Here is a 10,459-nt window from a genome sequence, read left to right as displayed (position 1 = left end):
AAGTAATGCTCAATCAAGGAGTCGATTTACTTTGTGAGGAAATGGACATATTGATAGATTCCTCTGCTTTGAACTGCTTGTAGACCTTGCCTGGACTATGTATCACTTGTATACATTGTGAACTATCTGTTGGTACAGCGCATTGTGGTAGTGTTGGAGTATCTTTGCTGATGGTGTCACCGGTGGTACAATTTTTCCAAAGGAGCTGTCAATTGGCTTGGTGTCATGGCATTTCTGTATCCTCCTCCCTTCTGCTAGTGATGGTCTAAAATTTGGGGGCCAACAGAGGTGAGGCAAAGAACCTCACCCCCCCACTGGTGCAAAAACCAAATTTGGGGGCCAACAGAGGTGAGGCAAAGAACCTCACCCCCCACACACACACTGGTGCATAGGCCTATCCACAAGTATGGCTGTATGCTGGTAGTCAGTGACAGGTAAGATCCAATTGCAGTGGTACCAACCTAAGACAGGAGGCTGACGCCTTGAGGTCCGCTCATCCGATGACGGGTAAGGACCATATGTAGCATTGGACAGCCCAACAGGCACGGTTCCTAAGCCACATTGCTTGTTGTTTAATTAAACAGAAGGGGGAGATGTTGAGGGCCACAGCCAAGTCGGGATGACACATGGCATTTTTGCCAGAAGTAGTGGTTGAGAGGTGATGCCAGCAAACCATTAAGATGATGACTTTTGAGTTCTCGTGGAGTTCCCGTTGAGTTCTGGTTGAGCTCTTGCCGGGATTCCTGAAGAGTTTGCATTGGTTGGGGAAGTGCCGGAGGAGGAATTTCCAATTGGTGGTTCCTGGAGGAGCCGCGTGGCATTCGGGAGAGGTCCTGGGGAGCGTGTGTGGAGTGTGCTGGTGGAGTTCAGAAATAAAGTTTGTTCCTCTTGAGTGGCTCGTGATTTGTGCCCAGTCAGGCTGTGGCAAAAAATAATTGTCCTCATAATCTGCTTTATCTTTAGTCCTTCCTTACTTTTCTATACAGATTCTATTTCCCAGGCTTTGCAGCTAATCTCCTTACCTGAATGCTTATATTTGTTATATTGTTATAGTTAAAGCTTCATCCAGGGTTTCATAAACTGACTTCCAGACCACTCACGTTTAATAGAATCAAGCGTTTATTGAAGCACACCAGTCGTGGCTGACCAGAACATAAAGCTGTTCCCCTGATCAACCCCAAACAATTGCAAGGGCCCTCCTTATAAGCCTGAAAACCGCAAAAGGGATGTTCAGGGGGTCTAGCCAAAGCAAGCAAGCCAGGTTACAGAAGCGAGATAGTGCAGCCAAGCGGAGGGAAGCCTAATCAATCAAAGTTAGCCCAATCACCCAAGGTACAGAAACAGAGCCCCGTTATCCTAATTACAGAAACAATACCCATTAGGTAGTTTTGTATTCTTAAATGTTTCCATAGCAAAAGGAAAATAACATCTTGCCCCAGTCATGACTCTTCTACTTGATATGGTTGTTTTACAGGATGAAGTCATAAAACAAAATAGAGTCACGTTTGCTCCTACTATCACAATATCTATTTAAAAATCCCTCTTGACTTTATTTTTTCAAGAAGCTTCACTGATTACTGCTACAAAGTAACATTCTCTTCTAGCAAAAATGATTTACTCTAATCACCTGGCTTATATACCAAATGCAATAATTTTTATGTGCATGTATTTATGTAACCATATGATTTAAAATATTGTCATTTGAAAGTAAATTTTTTTAATGTTTGTGCTTCATGAATCTACAAGAGCAGATTTATGCCTCTTTCATGTGGCCTTTTTGCTTGAATGCTTTATGTTTTATTTGATTTTTATTGTAAGTCATCTTAAAACAAATGTAATTGAGAATATGTATTCTTTCTTCTAACTTTAGATTGTCAGATAGCATTTTAGATTGATTTCATGAAAGTTAGATCATGTTCATTGAAGATTTTGAAGTGTTATTAATGTTATAAATAAAATTAGGCTCTTTTTTGAATAAAAAAGAAATTTATAATTATATATATGCATACAATTATATATAATTATATATTCAGATACAATATATGCATATGCAATTGAGTATTGTATATAATTAGTTTATTTAATACATACATAATATACAATTAAATATGTGTGTGTATATATTACATAAATAAAATGGTTTTTGCTTATAACTCTTCTTGTTTTCTACATAATTTAGAAAATGATTGCATAAAACATAAGTCTTGATTGGGCATTCAATATATAAAGATATAATTAGTGACAACAACATAAAGGGAGGGGTGGGTGTGAAACTATATAGAAGCAAAACTTTTACACTATTGAATCTGAGTTGATATTAAATAGGACTCTCTTGTTAGAAATTAAGGTGTTAATTATAATCCCCAAGCAATAACTTAAAAATAACTAAAACATGTACAGTAAAAAAGTGAGAGTGTCAGTTGCAGTTTAGGCAAGAGGATCCCAAATTCAACACCAGCCTGAGCAACTTAGTGAGACCCTTTCTCAAAATTAAAAATAAAGTGACAATGGACCTTGATCAGTGGTAGAGCATCTTGCCTAGCAAGGTTAAGGCCTTGAGTTCAATCCCCAGTACTATATAAAAAGGTGGGGCAGTAAAGGAATCAAATTAGTACACTAGAAAATATCTAAGACAAAAGAAGACAGTAATAGATATAGTAAAGGAAAAATATATGAGACATAACAAAAACAACTAAATGGCAAAATTAAATTCTTCCTTGTCAGAATTACTTCTAAAGAAAATTTATTAAACTCACCTATAAAAAGACAGAATTGACAGGTTGTGAAAATATGGCCTATCTATATACTGTGTACAAGAAACTTTCTTTAGATACAAAAAATTTAAAAGTATGAGGATGGAGAAAGGTATTCCATAAAAAGTTACCAAAAGAGAGATGAGGTGGCTGTCAGAAAATAGATATATGCACTTTAAGTCAAAAAGAAGAAAAAAAGGAAAAGAAGGATGTTAAATATTGAATTTTAAAAAAAGTTCAAGTCAGCAAGAAAAGATAAACATTATAGATGTGTACAAATCAGCAAGAGAACCTCAAAACATGTGAAACAAAAATTGACAGGATTTAAAGGGGAAATAGACAAAAATAGTTGGAAGCATAAACACTTCATGATGGATCAGACAACCAGATAAATTAATAAGGAAAGAGGATTAAACAACACTGTGGAACTATTAGACCTAGTGTACAAATATAGAACATTCCACCCAACAGCAGGAGAATACACAATACTCTCAAGTGCACGTTGAACATTCTTCAGATATACCATATGTTTAGGCCACAAAATAAGTTTTAGTAAGGTGAATAAAATATCAAAAACCATGAAAGGTATCTTTTCAAATTCTCACAGAAAGAAATTAGAAATCAACTGGAAAACAGAGGGAAAAACTAAAAACATGGAAATTTTAAAAATACACTTTTGTACAGCAATGGATCAAAGAAGAAATCAAAAAGAATATTAGAAAATATCTTGAGATGAATGAAAACAAAAACAGGACATACCAAAATTTATGAGGTGCATTGAAGACAGTGCTAAAGGTAAATTTACAGCTCTAGACACCTACATTTTTTTTTCCTTCGGTGGTACTAGGGATTGAATCTAATGCATGCTGGGCAAATGCTCTATTACTGAACTATACCCTGAGCCATAATGCCTACATTTTTTAAAAAGAAATATAAAAAGAGAATTGACAGGTTGATCTCAAATCAATAACCTTACCATTGTAATCTCAAGGAACTGGAAAAAGGAACAAGTTAAATGCAAAGCTAGAAGAAGGAAGGAAATGATTATGATTAGAGGAGATCGATGAAAAAGAGATTGGAAAAACAGAGAACATAAACTCAAAAGTTAGGCCTTTCAGAAGACCAACAAAATGGCAAAATTTCAGCTAGATTGATAAAGATAAAAGGAGAGAACCCAAATTACTAAAATAAGATGTGAAAGGGAAGACAATACTGTCAATTTTACAGAAATAAACAATGAAAATAAAATCTTTTGAAAAATTGAATGCCAACAAATTGGATGACAAATTCCTAAAAATACAGACACTGCCAAAACTGACTCAAGGAGAAACTGAAAAACTGAATTGACCCATAACAAACAAGGAGATTGAAGAGATGGCTTGACTGATAAATGCTTCTACAAAACACTTAAAAAAGAATTAATACTAATTCTTCCCAAGCTCCTTGAAATTACTGAAGAAGAGAGAATATGTCCTAACTCATTCTATGAATCCAACATTACCATAACACTAGAGCCAAAGACACCACAAACAAGGAATCTCAAGGAACTGGAAAAGGAAACTGTGGACCACTATCCTTTTATGAAAGCATCAAAACCTAAATTTAAGAGCTAAAACCATAACAATCACAAAAGACAAGCTTCATGATGTTGCATGGGTAATTGTTTCTTAAGTATGACACCAAAATCATAGGTAACAAAAGAAAAAATAGATACAATGGTTCATCAAAATTAAAACTTGTGCATAAGATAATACTACCAAAAAAAGTATTAAAATAACAAAAGAATGGGTGAAAATACTTATAAATCATATTTCTGGTAAGTAACTAAGATCTAGAAGATAAAAAGAACTCCTACAACAAACTCAACAACAAAAAACAATCCAATTCACAATGGGCAAAGTACAAGAACAGATATTGCTGTAAAGATATTCAAATAGTCAACAAGTATATGAAAAGATTCTCCACATCTTGAGCCATTAGGGAAGTGCAGGTCAAAACCACAATAACACTTCATACCCACTAGGATGGTTGTTATCAAAAGAAAACAAAATAGCAAGTATTAATGAGGATAGGAACTGGGAGCCTTGTGCTTTGCTGATGAGAATACAAAAAGTGTAAAAACATTTTGATGGATCCTCAAAAAGTTAGGTATAGAATTACTGTGTTAGCCAGCTTTCTGCCACTATAACCAATATTTGAGATGATCAGCTTAGAAAAGGTTTATGTGAGCTCATAATTTTGGAGGTTTCCATGATTGAGCATATCCACCGCATTTAAGCCTGTCGCAAAGCAGCTCAAGACAGAGGATAGCAAATCATTGCACAAAGTCTCTCTCCTCATGGTCAAGGATCAAAAGAAAATGAGAAAGACTGAGAATCCACAATCCCCTTTTGGTACATGTTCCTAGTGACCCAAATACCTCCCACTATGCTTTACCTTTTTTAAAGTGTCCTCCAGTTCCCAATATAGGCATGCTGGGGGCCAAGCCTTTAACACTGGGCCTCTGGCAAACATTGCAGACCTAGAGTATCATGATAACTATATGACACAACAGCTCCACTGGTAGGTAACTCACCCCAAAGAATTGAACGCAGAGATTTAGATGCATGTATACCAATGTTTACAGCAGCATTATTCATCTTAGCCAAAAGGTAGAAACAACTCAAGTTTCCATCAATAGATGAATATCTAAACAAAATATGGGAAAAAATATAGAGAGAGATATATTTGTATGTATGTAGTGAAATGACATTCAGACAGGAAAAGAAATAGTTTTTTTGTTGTTTTTTTTTTTGCATATATATATATATATACTAGATATTGAAACCGGGGATGCGCTTAACCCCTGAGCCACATCCCCAGCCTTTTTTTTTTGGTAGTTGTAGATGGACAGCATGCCTTTATGTCATTTATTTTTGTATGTGGTGCTAAGGATCAAACACAGTGCCTCACACATGCTAGGCAAGTGCTCTGCCAGTAGACATTCATCTATTGATAGACACTTGAGTTGTTTCTACCTTTTGGCTAAGATGAATAATGCTACTATAAACATTGGTATACATGCATCTGAATCTCTGCATTCAATTCTTTTGGGTGTATTACCATAGCCCCAGCCCCTCCCCAGCCCTTTTTGTATATTTTATTTAGAGACAGGGTCTTGCTGAGTTGCTTAGGGCCTTGTTATTAACTTATTTTTACTTGTATATATTTAAGGTATACCGTGTCTCGCGCATGTGTGTGTGTGTGTGTGTGTGTGTGTGTGATTACTCCAGTCAAATTATCGATCATAATCACCTTTTCACATGGTGACCATTTCTGTGAGGGTGTGAGAACACTTAAGACTTATTCTCAGAGCAAATCTTGAGTATATAATATAGTGTTATTCATTATAGTACTCAAGATGCAAATGAGATTTCTAGAATTTATTTGTCCTATATAACTTTATATCCATTAACCACTCTCCATTTCTTTCACCCTGCCCCCTAATCCCTGAACCTGGTAACTACTCTTCTACTCCATTCTTCTTATAAATTTTTTTAGACAACATATGAGTGAGAACCACACAGAACAGCTGACCCTTGAGCAACATGGTTTTGAACTGAGTGAGTACACTTAAATATGGTTGGTTGTATTGTGTTGGGGGGGGGGTTGTTTGTTTGAAGATTTGCAACAATTCGAAAAATTTCCCAGATAAACCCCATAGCCTATATATTGAAAAAAAACTTAGGAAAAAGTTAGGCATGTCATAAATGTGTAAAATATATGTTGATAATAGTTTATTTTATCACTTACTACCATAAAATATTCATAAATCTATTATATAAAGTTAAAATTTATCAAAATTTACCCACAAAGACAGTATGTGATGCCATTCACAGGGTAGAGAAGATGTAAACAAATGTAAAGATGCGGTATTAAATCATAATGGCATATAATTGGCTGTAGTAGGCTCTGTACTATTGTGATAGCAAGGCTACCTCCTGTTGGAAGGGCAGTGAGCTCAAATATTGCAAGTATTCACTTAAAATGCCCTAGGACATGGGTACCTGGGTGCCAGCAGCTCCACTGCCCAGCAAATTGCCTATCCTGGTAAAAAGGGGTCTTTCCTGGTTCTGATGTAGTTTTCACCACATGTAATACATATGACATACAAACTATGTGTTAACCAACTGTTCACATTAGGCTTCCAGTCAATACCAGGCTATTTGCCATTTAAGTTTTGGGGGAGTCAAAAGTTTTATTGGACTTTTCAACTGGGGAAGGGGTGAGGTGCCTCCTGCATTGGTCAAGGGGTCAACCAAATATATATGGTTGTGGAAGAAATTAACATATCCATCATCTCTCGTAGTTACCCATTTTTCCACCTGGAACAAGAGAGGCTGATTTTTGCTCTCTTCATTAGCAAAAATCCTGAATACAATACATTATTATTATTATTAATTATATTCCTAGTGCTGAACACTAGATCTCTAGATCCCCACCTTTTTGCCCTCCCCCACCCTTGGTAACCACTTTTATTCTCAGTATGTCTGAGCTCTTTTGACTGAGCTGTTTCCCTGGTTCTCCTTATGCCTTGCTATTTTTTCTGGGATTTGGACATTTGAAGAAAAACAGCCACTTCTCCCAGTCTATACAGACTGGCTTTGTACAGGTGAGGCCTTCACTGTTCCTCTCAGCTGGAGATTCTGTAAGCTGCCCTCATCATTTCCAGGGATGCATCTACTCTTGCCTTTTGTAATATAAATTCAGTTTTAAAAAGTTCTCGTTTTTTTTTTTTCAGAAGCTGGTAATCTTTTGCTCCCTCTGGTGTCTATATGCTATACTGCAGGTTCTCAGATGCCACAACACCAGAGTTCTTTGTTCTCAGCAGTCCTCAGGTAAAATATGCCAATTCCAGGTCAGTACCCTATATCAGACAAGACAGAAGTCAGTGCCTAGGCAGCCTCTTCAAAATGTTGAATATATGTTCTACTCATCTCTTTCCCTCCCAAGGGAGCAGCCTCCAGTTGGGTGCCTTTTTTGGTTTTAGTTTATTTTTTGTTTTTATTTTTCTTTTTCCCAGTTGTTCTGAGCTCTGCTGGCCTGACGGGAGGTCTATTGCTGGTGAAATGCAATGGTTTTTCTTACTTGTTTCCATGTGGCTGTTCTTGGCTCTTTGCTTCCTTTCAGCACTATAACTTCTTGTTTCTGGAGTCTCATAAAGGCTTTGAACCCTAGATTGTCAAATGGGTGTCTCTCTGAGGGACAGAACAAGGTCTGTGGCTTCCTGTTCCACCATTGTGATAGTAGGAGCAAATGTGACTCCATTTTGTTTTATGACTTCATCCTGTAAAACAACCATGCCAAGTAGAAGAGTCATGACTGGGGCAAGATGTTCTTTTCCTTTTGCTATAGAAACCTTTAAGAACACGGAACTACCTAATGGGTTATTGTTTCTGTAACTAGGGTACAATTATGAATAAATCTGCTACAAAGATTTGTGAGAGAAAAAAAAGATAACATTAAGAAATGAAAAGGCAAGAAACAGACCAGGAGTGCATAGCCATTGTGTGTATAAGTGTGTGAGGAGAGATCTTACTTAGCCTTCAATTACTGTGACAAAATACCTGAGAAAAATCAACCTATAAGGAAAGATTTGTTTTGGCTCACAGTTTCAGAGGTTTCAGTCCATTGATGGTTCCACTATTGGTTTTGGGCTTGTGATAAGGCAAAAATCATAGCAGGGAGCATGTAGTGGAACAAAACTGCTCACCTCCTAATATCCAGGAAGCAAAGAGAAAAAAAGAGGAAGAGATTGGCTTCACAGTGTCTCCTTCAAGGGCAAGACACCAATGGCCTAACTTCCTCCCACTAACCCTAAGTATTCCACAATTTCCCAATAGTGCTAACAGTCTAAGGACTAAATCTTCAGCACATGGGCCTTTGGGATATTTCAGATCCAAGCCATACACCTGACAAAGGATTTTTAAATAACTCATAAATATAATTTTTAATAAGCAACTCAATAAAAATGGGCAGGAAAAATATGGTGGAAGGGTAGATTGGCTCTAATTTGGATCCCTAGAGAACTCTTTGGGCATATTTGATTATTGTTTCCTCCCCCATAGCTTTTCCCTGACAAATTTCATAGGTAAGAAGCACCCTCACATGCCTATTCAAGTCATCTGCATTAGCAATTTAACAAGCACTGTTAATGAATGTGTTTTGTTGTTATACATGGCTAGTGGTACTAATTCACCCCAAGCAAGCAGGCTCCTTGTGAACTGAATCCTAGAATTTGACCAATGATCTGTTCTGTGCTGCCATCTAGAGAAAAAACACTGGTGTTGCAGATTAAGAGAAAGATAGGACCATAACTATTCTTTTATGACGGGTCAGGCTTTGAGATTTGGAAAAGTCTTAACTTTACTAATGGATCAATGTGAAGTATAATAAAAGAGAGAGAGATTAAGGAAATTTTTAATTTTTTCTGTAAGGAGGAATTATCATTAATTGAGACAGCCCCCTCTAATAATAATAATAATAATAATAATAATAATAGGGACTAGGAAATAAATCAGTGGTAAAGTATGTGTTCAGCATGGTCAGAGCCCTAGTTTTAACCCAAAATGCAGAAAGAAAGGGAAAAACGGAGAAAGGGTGAAAGGGAGAAAAGAAGGAAGAGAGGAAGGGAGGAAAAAAGGAAGGAAGGAAGGAAGGAAGGGAGGAAGAACAACACCAGAAATGAACCTTAATTTAAACAGGACTTTGGATGATATTGACATGTCAATGTAGGTTATTCATTTGTAATAAATGCATTCCTCTGATGCAGGATATTAATTGGGGAGGGTATGTACACATGTTGGGGGTGGGTACAGGTGGATCTGGGGACTGTCTCTAATTCCTGTTCAATTTTACTGTGGACTTAAAACTGCTCTAAGAAATAAAATGCAGGTGTTATTTTTTTATTTAAATGTGATCAAAACTGACTTAGGACAGAAGGCAAAATATCAAAGTTTAAATATGCTAAATTTGAAATGCCCAAAAGAGACACTTGCTAAAAATCTAATTTTAAACATGCTAAGTTTGAGATGCCTAAAAGAGATACTTGTAAAAATATGAAGAGATACTATACTCTGGTTTTATATGTTATTTCTGTCAATTAACACTATAGTTTCGTGTATTAAAACTGTGATACTGTATTTAATAGAAAATTGCCTATAAAATATTATTGATACTATAAAAGTATTATTTTTAACTTATTAATTATAAACACGAGTCTTCCTGTGTACCTAAGCTAACCTTGAACTTCTAGGCTCAAGGGATTCCTCCTGCTTCTGCCTCCAAGCAGCTGGGACTACATGTGTGCACAACTGTGCCTGTCTCTTATGAATTATTTAGACTGAAAAAATTACCTATTTTTTTTTTGTACCAGAGATTGAACCCATGAGTGCTTAATCACTGACCCACATCCCCAGCCCTTTTTAAAATATTTTATTTAGAGACAGGGTCTCTCTGAGTTACTCAGGCCTTGCTAAGTTGCTGAGGCTGGCTTTGGACTCACTATCGTTTGCCTCAGCCTCCCAAAACACTGGGATTACTGGCATGTGCCAGCACACTGGGAAATTACCTAATTCTTAAAGGAATAAATAGAAGGGTTAACAGCTCATTTTACAACACAAATCCTAAGTACAGGATAAATTTTCTTCTTTTCTATATTAAAAAAA

Source organism: Marmota marmota, unplaced genomic scaffold (genome assembly GCF_001458135.2).
Source record: "Marmota marmota marmota unplaced genomic scaffold, marMar, whole genome shotgun sequence".
NCBI lineage: Eukaryota > Metazoa > Chordata > Mammalia > Rodentia > Sciuridae > Marmota > Marmota marmota.
This window is presented reverse-complemented; position numbering follows the sequence as displayed.